We start from the raw sequence: 16,132 nt of genomic DNA, 5'->3' as shown, positions 1-16,132 counted from the left end.
TTGAAAGCTTTCCATCCGTGCCAGGTTGAGCGTCGAGCTAGCCACTCGGCCTCTTAAAAAAAACAAGGGTCGAGTCAGGAACATTCATATCGTGACCCGGTTAATCTGAAAGGAGACCAACCCTGACACCACACGCCAGAGAAGAATGGCTGACTGTCTGGTGCGACACGCTTTGAAATGAAATGGTGAAAGGTGTAATATTTAAAGGAAATTTGTGGTGGAACTTCTTCACTCACAGGGTGGTGCAAACATGGAATAAGCTGCCAGTGGAAGTGGTAGATACTGGTTCAGTTGTTACATTTAACAGTTTGGAAAGGTACATGGATGAGAGTGGTTTGGAAGGTTGTAGACTGGATGCAGGTAGATGGAACTAGGCACAAGACCAGAATGGCACATACATTATGGCCTGGAGGGACTGTTTCTGTGATGTAGTGTTAAGTACACATAATCTGATCCCATGGTTTAAAAACAATTGCCTTGTCAGAAATTGGATGACATAGCAAAGTGTTTTAAGTGGTCTATGATTGGATTGCAATGTACAAATGAGTAACTTCTGTGATGTAGGTTTAACTTGCTTGTATGGCATACTTTATCACCTTTGCCTGGCATTTCAATATGAGCCAACACATGTCATATATTTTACACGTAGGATAAACACCAATTGACTCCATTCATTGTACAATAACTTAGATTTCTGATACCTGAAGCTGTGTGATTTACTTCCACTTTATAAAGATCATTGGCCAGTGCGCCATTCACTGTGCCATTTACAGAATTACTTATGGACATGATTCCTACTTTTGTAGTCTGTTGCAACAGGCTGAGGAAACTGGCTGGAGAATGAGTTTGCACAGTGTCATAGTGAGGTGCCATCTCTCCATCATATCTCTTTGTTCAGCTGGTTGAATTGAGTCACAACAACAATGTCATATTCAACATCAGCAAGACCAAGAAACTGAGTAAGGTCTTCAGGAAAGGGAAGTCAGGGGAACACACACTAGTCATCATTGAGACATCAGCAGTCAAAAGGGTGAGCAGCTTCTTCAAGTTCCTGGTTGTTAACATCTTGGATAATCTATCCTGAGCCCAACACATAGGTGGTATCACAAAGAAGGATGCCAAGGGTTTCTACATTATTAGGAATTTGAGCAGATTTCCTATGTCACTAAAGATACCCTGGTCAACATCTACAGAACTGGGGTTTTGCTTGAACTTATCTTGCTCCAAAGGAAAGGTCACATCTTATATATGCTTGTCAACACACTCCTGATACAAGCACTGCAAGCCTTGTCATGTCAAGAGATTACCCAGAGAAAAGAGGAGGTGCGAAACTCTAAACTTTCATATCTTTAAATTTAAATAAGAGCATTAAATAAGAGTATGATGGGGGAGTTATCTAAGGTGGACTGAATAAACAAGCAAAAAGAGTAACAGCGGCATGTACAGTATTTAAACAGTAGGACGATAATGCAAGGATTTAATCCAATCAAAATGAGAGACACAGGCATAATCTGTAGTTAACCAAGAAGGTAAAGGAAAATATTAACAAACAAGAGAAAATCTGTAGATGCTGGAAATCCCAGCAACACACCAAATGCTGGAGGAACTTAGCATCTATGGAAAAGAGTAAACAGTCGACAATTTGGACTGGATAAAAGATGAGGAGTCAAAGCAAGAAGAATTGAAAACTCAGATAAACAAAATGGCAAGGGTGACCAGAGGACTGGGAAGCTTCTTAGATCCAGCAACAAAAGACTAGACAGATCATAGGAAGAGAGAAAATGCATTTCTGAGAGAAAATTTACATGTAATAAAAAGACTAAACTTTTCTATAGATAAATAAATAGAAAGAGAGCAGCTAAAGTAAATATGGGGCCTACAGAGAACAAAGCTGGTAAATTAAAACAAGGAAACAAAGAAGTAGTAGATGTGCTGATTAAATTTTTTTGCATCACTGTTCACGGTAGAAATATTTCTCATATCTCCAAAATGTCATGGGTTACTTTCAAATAACATAGTAGAGCTATAAAAATTCCAATTATAGGAGATAAAGTATTGGAGAAACTCTGGGGGCTAAAGGCAACAAATCAACAGGATCTGATGGACCAAACGTTAGGGTTTTAAGAGAAATGGATGCAGAGATATTGGATCCATTGCTGAAATATTTCATAACTCCCTGAACTCTGGGAGGGTATCAAAAGATTGGAAAATTATCGGTGTGACTCCCTTATTCAAAAAGGGAGAAAGGTATGGAATTACAGGATAATTAATTTAATAGCTGTTATTGAACATAGAACGTAGAAGAGCACAGCACAGTACAGGCCAAACTTTTAACTTACTCTAAGATCAATCTAACCCTTCCCTCCCTCACAGCTCTCCATTTTTCTTTCATCCATACATCAATCTAAGAGTCTCTTAAATGTCTTTAATGATCTCCTCTATCACCACCCCTTGCAATGGGTTCCACACACGTGTAAAAAATCCACTTCTGACTACTTCCCTATACTTTTCTCCATCACCTTAAAATTGTGTCTCCTTTTATTAGTCACTTCTGCCCTGGCAAAATGTCCCTAGCTGTCTATGTCTCTTATCATCTTGTACAACTCTGCCAAGTCACCTCTCATTTTCCTTTACTCCAAAGAGAAAAGCCCTAGTTCATTCAACCTATCTTCATAAGATACGCTCACTAGTCCAGGCAGTATCCTGGTAAATCTCCTCTGCACCCTCTCTAAAGGTGACCAGATGAGGCGACCAGACCAACACAAAACACCAAATTGTTCTAACCAGAGTTTTATAGAGCTGCAACATTACCCTGTGGCTCTTAAAGTCAATCCACTGACTACTGAAGGCCAACACTCTCTATGCCTTCTTAACCATCTCATCAACTTGAGCAGCAACTTTGAATGATCAATAAATATGAAACCCAAGATCCTCCTGTTCCTTCACAATGCTAAGAATCCTGCCATTAACCCTGTTCTCTGCCTTCAAGATCAACCTTTTAAAGTGTATCACTTCACACTTTTCCAAATTGAATTCCATCTGTCACTTCTCAGCCAAGCTCTGCATCCTGTCTATGTCCCATTGTAACCTACTACAACTTTCTTTCCTATCCATTACTACACCAATCTTAATGTCACCAGCAAAGTTACTAACCCAGCCTTCCACTTTCTCAGCTAAATCATCTATAAAAGTCACAAAAGGTGATGTCCCAGAACAGTTCTCTGCAGAACACCACTTGTCACCAACCTCTAAGAAGAATATGTTTCATCTCCTACCACCCTCTGCCTCTGTGGGCAAGCCAATTCTGAATTCACCCAGCCAAATTTTCCTGGATCCCATGCCTCCTGACTTTCTGAATGAGCTTACCATGGGAAGCCTTGTCAAACACTTTACTAAATTCAAAATACACCACATTCACTGCTCTGCCTTTATCAGTTTGTTTTGGCATTCCTCAAAAGGATTCAATCAGGCTCATGAGGCACGACTTGCCCATCACAAAGCCATGAGGACTATTCCTGATCAGACTATACTTCTCCAAATGCTCGTAAATCCTGTCTCTAAGACTCCTCTCCTATAATTGCCCACCACTAACACAAGGCTCACTGGTCTGTAATACCCAAGGTTATCCCTATTACCTTTATTGAACAAAGGAATAACATTTCCCACCCTCCAATCGTCTGGTACTACTCCTGTAACCAATGAGGAGGCAAAGATCATCACCAAAGATGCAACTCTTCCTTCACTTGCTGTAGTAACCTGGGCTGTATCTTGACCAGTCTTTGGGATTTATATATATATTTTTTTTAAGTTTCAGTACATCCTCTTTCTTAACATTGACATGTTCCAGCATATTAACCTGCTCTATACTATCTTCAATTTTGTTACATTCCCTCTCACTGGTGAACACTGAAGCAAAATATTCTTTTAAAACCTGCCCTACCACATCTGGCACCAGGCACTTATCTTCTCTTTTAACCTTGATTGTTCCTAACCCTACTCTAAGCCATTCTCCTGTTCTTCACGTACATATAGAAAGTTTTGGAATTTCCTTAATCCTGTTTACCAAATCCTTCTCAGATTTGCATCTAGCTCTTCACAGTCCATTCTTATGTTCTTTCCTGGCTACTTTATAACTCAAGAGTCCTGTCTGATCTTTGCTTCCTTAAGTATACTTCTTTTTCCTTCTTGACTAAACTTTCTATTTCTCTTGTCAAGCAGGTTTCCTTCACCTTGCTATCTTTTGCCTGCCTCAATGGGACAAACTTATCCAGAACCCAATGCAAGAACTCACTGAATAACCTCTATGTTTCCATTTACATTTCCCTGAGTACATCAGTTCCCAGGTTCCTGCCTAATAGCTTCATAATTCATCCACCTTCAATTAAGTACTCCCCCACACCATCTGTCCAAGTCTGTGGTAAAAGTCAGAGAGTGTTGGTCAATGTCTTCAAAATGCTCACTCCACCAAGATATCTGTCACCCGATCAGGTTCATTGCCTCATATCAGACCCTGCATGGCCTCTCCTCTGATTAGCCTGTGTAAACATTGTGTCAGAAATCCTTCAATTTATGCCCCAATAACACCTTTTGCACTAAGGAGATGCCAATCAATATTAGGCAAGTTGAAGTCACCCATGATAACCCTGTTATTTATGCACCTTCCCAAAATATGCCTCCTGATAGAGTGATTACTCCATTCCTGTTTCTGACTTCCATCTATACTGACTCAGTGGATAATCTCTCCACGATATCCTTCCTTTCAGCAGCTGTGATACTATCCTTGAGTAGCAATGCCACTTCCCCACCTTTTTTATCTCCCTCCTTGTCCTTTTTGAGACATCCAAACCCCAGAACATCCAGTAGACATTCCTGCCCTTGTAATGCCCACAATGTTGTAGTTCCATATACTGAACCATGGTGAAAATTCATCACCTTTGCTCCTGATACTTCTCACGTTAAAATAGATGCAACTATCATGCCCTGTTCACTGTCTATCCTTCCTCTACATGTTGTATCTACCTTCACACTAACTGCATCATCCTCTGACCTATCACTATTATTCCCATCCCCCTATCAAACTTTAGACCCTCTCCAAACAGCTCAAACAAATCTGCCTATAAGGATATTGGTACTTGTCAAGTTCAGGTGTAACCTGTGTCTTTTGTACAGGTCATAACTTCCCCAGAACAGATCCCAATGATCCACAAATCTGAAACCCTGCTGCCTGAACAAATTCCTCAGCCTACATTCAACTGTCATATCATCCTATTCTTACCCTCAATGGTGCATGGCACAGCAGCAATCCAGAGATTACTACCCCTGAGGCCCTGCTTTACAGCTTTCTAACTCTCTTTATTCTCTCTTCAGGACCTTCTTCCTATTCCTATCAATGTTATTGTTGCCAACCTCTGCTGGCTGCTTAGCCTCCCTGCTTAGAATGCTATGGACCTGATCCGAGATGTCTCTGGCTCTGACCAGTAGGAGGCAACATACCTTCTGGGAGTCCCTTTCACATCCAAAAAAACCTCCTGTCCACCCATTTAGGGGAAGGAAAGTGAGGGTAAGAAAAGATAAGCATAGGGTGATTTGACAAATGAATGCATTGCTGAGGAATTGGTATAAGGGACAGGGTTTCAAATGTTTGAATCATTGGGATCTCTTCAGGGGAAGTTGTGACCTATAAAAAAGGATGGCTTACACCTGAATTTGAGAGGGACCTTTATCTTTACAGCAGTTTCCTATAGCTGCTGGGGAGGTGTAAAACTATTTGGCGATGGGAACCGGAGTGATAGGGCAGAGGATGGGGCAGTTGGTATGCAAGTAGAGGCTGTGTGTAGTGAGCCTGTGGAAGACAGGGAGATGGTCAGGAAAAATTGCAGTCAGTGGGATGAATTAAAGCGTGTCTTTAAACTAAATAGTAGATTTGGCAGAGTAAAAGTTTGGAAAAGTGAGGATAAAGTAAAAGAGAAGGAGAGTGCAGGAGAGACTACAAAAGTCTCCAGAACAGAAGGCAACTAAAAAAGCAATGAGGAGAGAGAAGAATGAGATAAGAAGGTAAGCTCTCCAATAGTATAAAAGAGGATTCCAGTTTTTTTCAGATATATAAAGAGTAAAAGAAAGGTGAGTGTGGATATTGGCCCACTGAAAAATGACACTGGAGAGGTAGTAGTGGAAGACAAAGAGATGGTAGATGAATTCAATAAGTATTTTGCTCCAGTCTTTACTGTGGAAGACACCAGTTGTATGACAGAAATTCATGAATTTCAGGGAGGGGGCAGAAGTGAATGTAGCTGTTATTACTATGGAGAATGTGCTTGGGAAGCTGAAAAGTCTGAATGTAGATAAATCACCTGGACCAGATGGAGTACACCCCAGGCTTCTGAAAGATGTAGCTGAAGAGATCGTAAAAGCATTATATGTGATCTTTCAAGAATCACTAGATTCTGGAATGGTTCTAGAGAACTGGAAAATTGCAAATGTCACTCCATTCTTTAAGAAGGGGGGTGGCATGGGTTTCCTTAAGAACATATCTTGCGTGACTGATCTGTTGGAATTCCTTGAGGAAATAACAGACAGGATAGACAATGGAGAGTTCATAGATAGATAGATAGATAGATAGATACTTTATTCATCCCCATGGGGAAATTCAACTTTTAAACATGGATTTGTTTACTTGGATTTTCAGATGGCCTTTGACCAGGAACTGCACACAAGGCTGCTGAGCAAGATAAGAGTCCATGGTATTACAGGAAAGATATCAGCATGGATAGAAGATTGGCTGACTGGCAGGAGGCAAAGAACAGTAATAAAGAAGACTTTTCTGGTTGGCTACTGGTGTCTAGTGGTGTTCTACAGGGGTCAATGTTGGAATTGCTTCTTTTCACAATATGTGTCTGTGTTGCCTTTAAGGCATTTGTTTAGTTTATTATATTTTCGCTTTAGTAATTCGTTTGTTATCGTTTTCTAGTTAAAGTTAAGGTTGTTTAAAGTAAATTCGTTGTCTGTGATATATTGCGGCATGCGATGACGTCATATCCGGTTACGCCGCGTCTTGTGGGAAAATACCGGTTTGGAGAAACGGGAAGGAGGGGGCTTATGTGTGTGCTGGATCAGCGCGAGAAAAGATTTCTTTCTACGCACTAGAAACATCAGTGAAGCATCGCCGTAAGTTCATGAGCTAATCGATATGTTGAATTAAAAAAGTTAACGCTGATTCTGTTAAAAGTAATGATGATTGATAAAGTTTATGTTTTTTGTTATTTAAAGAGTTGCGGATAGTTTGTGTTGAAGTGTATTTAAAGCCAGTCGATGGCGTAGGTAGATTTTGACTGTATGTTGCACTTTAATGTAATATAGTTGTTGTAGTTTTACTTTTGCAAGTATTTATGATGTAAATGTGATGTCAAGAAGGAAACAAATCCTGTATATATTTTGTATTGTTTTATCAACAGTTTTCACTGTACGTTAATGTGGAAGAGTGAACAGTAAACGGTTAATCTTACTGGGACTGCCTCATTGACTGGTTTATGCTTGGTGTTTAGTTCAGTGTTCTTTTACACCTGCGCGAGAACACTACAGTGAAAAGGCGGCATTACCAGGTGTTTCAAGTGCTACAAAGGCATCATGATCCAACATCAAGTTGTTGCCATCCAGCGACAGGGGCAGTAGGGCATCAACAAGTAAGGCTGCCCATGCAAGAGCTAAGGCAGAAGCCGCCAGAAGGTGCGAGCGTTGTACGCCGAACAAGAAGCAAAATTGAAAAAGGAAGCGGCTGCCAGAGAAGCTGAAAACCAGTTGGAAAAGGTAAGGATAGAGTCAGAGTTAGAAGTGCTGACGCTACACCGAGAAGCAGAAGCTGCCAGGGTGGAAGCAGAGATAATAGAAAGTGCTGAAGAAATGCATGTTCTGGATGACGTAAAATCTACTTCAGTAAGGACCAGATTGGAACGCACAAGCGACTATGTCCGATCTCAAATGGACTTGAAGATTCATTCTTCCTCTCCATACTTATATGATAAAATCCCACCTCATGAGGAGTCTCAGAGAGGCCCAATTGCATCATATCCATCCGAGGAAGACAATTTACCCTTGCAACTCCACGAGGAATTCAAGAATGAAAGGGCCGATGACAAATACTTCTCAACACCAAACTTACCAGATTTGGCGAGAGGAGAGGCAAAGGCTGAATTCAGAACAGCAAATTCCATAACAAATGTACGCCCTTAGTCATATACCCGCCGACATATTCCCCCAGCCAGCATGCCACTTGCAGTTGAACCCATGGCACAGTAATTAGCACGATGAGATCTCGTCACTTCAGGACTATATCAGTTTGACAATAAACCTGGAAATTACCATGCATGGTACTCCACATTCGCCAACGCTATCCACAGAGTCCAGCTCGGAGCAACCCAAGAGTTGGATCTTATGACGAAATGGCTGGGAAAAGAATCATGCGAACAGGTGAGACGCATACGTTCAGTGTACATCAACAATCCCAAGCTAGCCTTACGCAAAGCATGGGAGAGACTTCGGGAGTGCTATGCGGCCCCTGAAATTATTGAAATGGCACTATTTCAACGTCTGGAAAATTTTCCTAAGGTGTCAGCCAAAGACCACACTAAGTTAAGAGAGCTCGGAGATTTACTCATGGTGATTCAAAGCGCCAAAGAAGATGGCTATTTAACTGGTCTATCGTACCTAGATACTTCATACGGGATTAGACCAATCATGAACAAACTTCCATTTGGGCTGCAGGAAAGGTGGGTGTCTGTTGGCTCAGAGTCCAAGGAAGAGAACGATGGTCAATTTCCTCCCTTTGAGTATTTCACTAGGCTTGTGTGCAAGGAGGCGAAGAAGCGAAACGACCCTAGCTTCATGAGTCCAGGTAGCAGTACAATTTACACCAAGCCAGTTAAATCCACTTCGAATAATTTCAACATCAATATACCTGTCTCAGTGCGTAAAACTGAAGTCTTTACAACTAACAATGACCATAGCAAGAATTGTCCATTGTCCAACAAACCCCACCCCCTCAAAAAATGCAGAACGTTTAGGAAAAAACCCCTTGAAGAGAGAATGGCCCTTCTCGAGGAGAAAGAAATATGTTTTAAATGCTGTTCCTCTACCTCTCACCTTGCTAGATAGTTTACGATCTCCGTGAAGTGCCCGGAATGTAATAGCACTAATCACGATGGGGCCATGCATCCCGGCCCGTTACCGCAAACCGACAAAGCTCCTTCACCCTCACAACAGGACGGCGGGGAGGGAGAGGCTCACTCCAGGACAACTGTTGTCAGCTCGAGCTGTACAGAATTTTGCGGTCAAGCTCAGTCAAGCCGTTCTTGTTCAAAGATCTGCCTCACTAAGGTGTACCCTAAGGGAGCCAAAGACAAGGCCATCAAAGCCTATGTAATTCTGGACAACCAGAGCAATCGCTCACTAGTCAGACCAGAGTTCTTTGACTTGTTCAACATTGAGAGTAATCAGTTCCCATACTACCTTAGAACTTGCTCAGGCAGCGTGGAAACTTACGGAAGGAAGGCAGAAGGCTTCCAGCTCGAGTCCCTGGATGGTAAAGTTGTCATCTGTCTCCCTCCACTCTTAGAGTGCAATGAAATTTTGAATAACCGCACTGAGATCCCGACGCCAAGTGCAGTGCTACACCAGCCACATCTCCACCACATTGCCAAGCACATCCCAGAACTGGATCCAAAAGCAGAAATACTCCTGCTATTAGGAAGAGATGTTCTCCAGGTACACAAGGTTAGGCAGCAGGTCAAGGGACCACATGACGCCCCCTTTGCCCAATGCCTGGATCTGTGCTGGGTGGTAATAGGAGAGGTGTGCCTTGGCAATGTACACAAACCGACAGTTAACACACTCAAGACCAATGTGCTAGAGAGTGGCCGCCATTCAATTTTTCAACCCTGCACAAGTTTCATGTGTATCAAGGAAGCACGATAAGGCTTTAACAAACGTAAAGTAACCGACAAGACGCTGGGACAGTCAGTCTTCGCTCAAACTGAGCATGATAATAAACTTGCTCCATCAGCACAAGACGCCATTTTCTTAAAAATAATGGACACCAAGGTCTTCAGAGACAAAGCAAATAATTGGGTCGCCCCACTACCTTTCAGAGAACCATGCCAGTGCTTGCCAAACAACAAAGAGCAGGCAGTCAAGCAGTTCACGTCCTTGCAAAAAACCCTGAAAAGGAAACCTGAGATGCAGCAACAATACGTAGCATTTATGGAGAAGATCTTCGCTAATGGACATGCTGAAGTAGCACCGCCACTGAGAGAAGGTGAGGAGTGCTGGTACCTCCCAACGTTTGGGGTTTACCACCCACAAAAGCCCAATCAGATCAGGGTGGTCTTTGACTCCAGTGCTTAGTGCGCTGGTGTCTCCCTTAATGACGTGCTCCTTACAGGCCCCGACCTTAACAATACCCTTCTCGGGGTCCTGATGTGCTTCCGGAAGGAGAAGGTTGCAATCAGCGGACATCCAGCAGATGTTCCATTGCTTCTTAGTACAGGAGGACCATCGCAATTTCTTCTATTTCTTATGGCATAAATGTAACTTACCTCGCACTGCGGATGAATTGGCCCAGGCAAAGGATGTCACCTTTAAAGCAACTCAAAGGGCAGCTTTTGCAGGGGAGTTTTCGGCTGTCCAAGCTAATAAACCAATACCAAAGGACAGCCCTTTGAGGAAATTCAACCCGATCCTGAAGAACGATATCATTTGCATTGGAGGCCGGTTAATCCACTCCCAACTTCCAGCTGCAGAAAAGAGTCCAGTAATCCTGCCCAAAGATAGCCATGTGTCCTTACTGCTCACTCGCCATCACCATGAACAGGTAAAGCATCAGGGCCGTCACCTGACGGAAGGAGCAATAAAGGCAGCGGGACTGTGGATCTTGGGAGGTAAAACACTGATCAATTCAGTACTTCACAAATGTGTAACCTGCAGGAAACTGCGAGGCAAGTTGGAAGCTCAACATATGGCGGACCTCCCACCAGAACGCCTCGAAGCCTGCCCTCCTTTTACATATGTGGGGCTCGATGTATTTGGTCCCTGGACTATCACTACGAGACGCACCAGAGGAGGACAAGCAGAGAGCAAACGGTGGGCCATCATGTTTAGCTGCATGAGTTCAAGAGTGGTACACATTGAGGTCATCGAATCTTTGGATACATCCAGCTGCATTAACGCTCTCAGGCGCTTCTTTGCACTAAGAGCCTCTGCAAAACAGTTAAGATCTGATTGCGGCACGAACTTTGTTGGAGCATCCAAGGAGCTGGGGATGGACAAAATGGTGCAAAGGTACCTCAGTCAGCAGGGATGCAACTGGGAGTTTATCACACCACACGCCTCTCACATGGGAGGCTCATGGGAGTGGATGATTGGTATCGCCAGAAGAATTCTTGATTCAATGTTTCTGCAGCAACGCACCCGACTGACCCACGAGGTACTGTGCACGCTAATGGCAGAGGTCACAGCCATTATAAATGCACGACCACTCCTACCTGTGTCTTCTGACCTGTAAAACCCCTTCATACTCTCGCCATCAATGCTCCTTACGCAGAAGGCAGAAGCTCCCCCTCCACCTGGGGACTTCTCTGATAAGGATTTGTACACAAAGCAATGGAGACAGGTTCAGGCTCTGGCAAATCAGTTCTGGTCTCGTTGGAGACATGAATATCTACCTTTGTTGCAACACAGACAAAAGTGGACAGAACCCTGCAGGAATCTTCAAGTTGGAGATTTAGTCCTGCTCAGGGACAAGCAAATCGCCCGCAACTGCTGGCCAATGGCCAGAATCACTGCCACATTCCCTAGTAGGGATGGACATGTCAGGAAGGTTGAGTTGAAAACTTCTGACCAAGGTGATGTGAAAATTTACCAAAGGCCAGTTGCAGAAGTCATTCTACTTCTCCCTAAAGACTGATTTAGAGACTGAAGTTTTGTATTATGTTCATTGTGACCTTACGAAGGTCAGTCGGGGAGTGTGTTGCCTTTAAGGCATTTGTTTAGTTTATTATATTTTCGCTTTAGTAATTCATTTGTTATCGTTTTCTAGTTAAAGTTAAGGTTGTTTAAAGTAAATTCGTTGTCTGAGATATATTGCGGCATGCAATGATGTCACACCCGGTTACGCCGCGTCTTGTGGGAAAATACCGGTTTGGAGAAACGGGAAGGAGGGGGCTTATGTGTGCAGGATCAGCGCGAGAAAAGTTTTCTTTCTACGCACTAGAAACATCAGTGAAGCAACGCCGTAAGTTCATGAGATAATCGATATGTTGAATTAAAAATGTTAACGCTGATTCTGTTAAAAGTAATGATGATTGATAAAGTTTATGTTTTTTGTTATTTAAAGAGTTGCAGATAGTTTGTGTTGAAGTGTATTTAAAGCCAGTCGATGGCGTAGGTAGATTCTGACTGTATGTTGCACTTTAATGTAATATGGTTGTTGTAGTTTTACTTTTGCAAGTATTTATGATGTAAACGTGATGTCAAGAAGGAAACAAATACTGTATATATTTTGTATTGTTTTATCAACAGTTTTCACCATACGTTAATGTGGAAGAGTGAACAGTAAACAGTTAATCTTACTGGGACCGCCTCATTGACTGGTTTATGCTTGGTGTTTAGTTCAGAGTTCTTTTACACCTGTGCAAGAACACTACAGTGTCAATGATTTGGATGACAACATTGATGGCTTTGTAGACATGTTTGTGAACTTTCCAAAAGTCTGCAGAAGGACTTAGACAGATTAGGAGAATGGACAAGCAAGTGGCAGGTGTATGTTCATGCACTTTGGTTGAAGGAATAAAGATATAGACTATTTTATAAATAGGGAGAAACTTGAGAAATCAGGTGCAAAGGGATTACCTAAAGGTTAACTTGCAGGTTGAGTTGGTAGTAAGGAAGGCAAACACAATGTTAGCATTCATTTCAAGAGGATTAGAATATAAAAGTAAGGATGTAATTTTGAGGATTTATAAGACATGGGTCAAACTGAACTTGGAGTATTATGAGCAGCTTTGGGCTGTTTATCTGAGAAAGGATGTGCTGGAGAGCATCCAGTAAAGAATAATGAGAATGATCTCAGGAACGAAAAAAATAATGCATGAGGAGTGTTTGATAGCTCTGGTCTTCTATTTGCTGGTGTTTAGAAGAATGAGCAGGGTTCTCATTGAAACTTACTGAATATTGAAATGTCTAGATGCTGTAGAGTAGAAATGGAGAGGATGTTTCCTATAATAGGGGAGCCTAAGACAAGCCTCAGAATAGAAGGACGTCCCTTTAGAGCAGAGATGAGGAGGAATTTCTTTCACCAGAGGGTGGTGAATCTATGGAATTCATTGCTGTTGAAGCTAAGTCATTGGGTATACTTAAAGCTGAGGTTGATGTTTATACAAAGGGCATCAAAAGTTTTGGGGAGAAGGCAGGAGGAAGGGGTTGTAAGGGAAAACAAATCAGCCATGATGGAATGATGGAGCAGGCTTGATGGCATAAATGCCTGACTCTGCTCCAATGTTTTATGGTTTTCTGGTCTTATTGAATTACCTTTCACCATCATTGTCCTCTTATCCACCTTTCCTTTCTGATCCACAGAGCTAGATTACGTGCCAGAGACCTGATCACTGTGGCTTTTCCCCTGTATGTTGCCCCCCCCCCTCCCAACACTATCCAAAGTGGTGTATCTATTATCGAGGGGAATGGCCACAGTGGCACTCTGCACTATCTGCCTGTTCTCTTTCCTTCTCTTAACAGTCAGTCAGTCACCTACCTCTGGCATTTAGGTGTGACTATCACCTCCTTATTTTCCTGACTGGGCTGAAGGTCATCCATTTGCATAACACGCTCTGAAAGGAGTTGCATGCAGATGCATATCCAACAGATGTAGCAAACAGGGAGGCTGGAGCGCTCCCAGATCTCACACATCTTGCACGAAGTACACACCACTGACTTGGGATCCATTCTTACTTCTCTATCTGGGCAAAACTAAAGAAAGAAAGAGAAACTTGACAAATTGGCAACCTAGCCTCTGCCTCTCCTTGCCTCTGCCTCTTGAGCCAAAGCCTCAGAAACACTCACACAATGGTCGCTCCCAAAATGGCTGTCCTGCTTGTACCTACCATCTTCTTATTGGCCTTTGTGAGGGCCTAATTACACAAATGATCTCAATATCCGCAGAACATCCCAACAGGCCCCACTCATTTTTCAAATTGGACACAAAAACCCGCAATACTGTGACTTCAATCTCTGCTGAAAGACCTGACAGGTTCCATTCACTTTTTAAATCTGGTGCTAAAATCCACATATAACTGGTAAGGTATCAGAGCTAATCATCCAAAAGTGAAAAATTTAGGAAAGCTGAAAATAATGAAGTTTAGTCAACATGGTTTTCTGAAAGGTAAATTTTGTTTGACAAACTTGTTTAAAATTTTTGAGGATGTTACGGGGAGAGTTGATAGAGGGGAGCCTATAGATGTAATAGTGCCATATAACATGTCGGTCATTAATTAACAGTTAATGGTGTTGGGGGAACTGTTTTAGAATTAATTAAATTTAAAACTGGCTGCCTCAGGAAATAGAGTGTTGATAATAAACAGATCTTTTTTTGGACTGGAAGGAATTAACTGGTGAAACACCACAGAGATTTTGGCTACAGTTGTTCTCTATTTAACATTAATGATTGGTGAAAGGAGCAGTATATGAGGTTTACAAATTTAAAAGTGGGGGAAGGGCATGTTGTGATAAGGATGCCATGATTCTGCAACAGGATATAGATAGATTGAGTGAATGTGCAAAAGACTGGCAAATGTAATTTAACACTTTAGCTAATTTAACATTTAGTACTTCATTAAGATAACTCAAAAGGCAAATTATTATCTAAATAGAAAGAGACTACAAGTGAGTGAAGTACAGAGGGATCTATGTATTCTGATGTGTGAATCTCAAAACACCTGCAGGCAGGTCCATCAGGTAGTTTGTAAGGCAACTGGCATTTTGGCTTCATTGCAAAAGAGCTTAAAGACAGATACCTAACAGATGATATAATAACACAGGAGGCAGTTCTCCAGCTAATTCTCGTCATGAGAGGGTTTTCCTACCAAGAGAAATTAATAGTTTGGCCCTGTATTCATTGGAGTTTTGAAAAATGAGGAGTGACCATATTCAAACTACTTAGATTCAAAGGGCACTTGAAAGGTCTCGTCCTGAATGATCAACTGTTTATTAGTTTCCATTGGTGTAGCCTGACCTGCTGAGTTCCTCCAGCATTTTGTATGTGTTGCTTTGGATTTCCAGCATCTGCAGACTTTCTTGAGCTTGTGATTGATGGGGCATATGTTTAGATGTTTTCATGAATGGGAGTGTCCTCAAACAGAAGGAATAACCACAAGATATGGAGCTTGAAGTACATGGAACTTTCTTTTCTCAGAGCATAGTGAATTTCTAGAATGTGGGCGGTGGAAGTTGATAATCAGTTGCATTTTAAAATGAAGAGGGATAAATATTTGACAGGTCAAGAAGAGTGGGGTATGGGGAAATGGCACAGAAGCGGAGCTGAGTCGTGATCATCTCCAATGGTGAGGCAGGTTTGAAGGGCCTGATAGTTCATTCCTACACCTCTGGCAACACATCTCAGTGCTTCAGTAAAGCAGCTAACATAATGAAAAGCACCACCCAGCTTGGACATTCCTTCTTCTCCCTGCTTCATCAGCAGAAGGTACAAAGCCTGAAAGCACATACCATCAGGCTCAAGGACAGCTTCTGTGCCACTGATATAAGGCTATTGAATATCACTCTTGTACAATAAGATAGACTCTTGATCTCACAGTCTACTTCATTATGACCCTATACTTTATGTCTATCTGCACTGCACTTTCTCTGTAACTGTAATACTATATTATACATTGTGTTTTGTCTTTCCCTTGCTCTCTTGATTGATTGAGCTAATTATTTAGTGGTACAGCATGGAGTAGGACCTTTGAGACACACTACCTCAGTAACCTCCAACAACCTCGATGTAACTCTAACCTAATCAATTTTCAATGATCAATTTACCTACCCATCTCTAACTGTAGGAGGAAACTAGAGCACCTGGAGAAAACCCACA

This window comes from Hemitrygon akajei, chromosome 16 (assembly GCF_048418815.1).
Source record: "Hemitrygon akajei chromosome 16, sHemAka1.3, whole genome shotgun sequence".
NCBI lineage: Eukaryota > Metazoa > Chordata > Chondrichthyes > Myliobatiformes > Dasyatidae > Hemitrygon > Hemitrygon akajei.
This window is presented reverse-complemented; position numbering follows the sequence as displayed.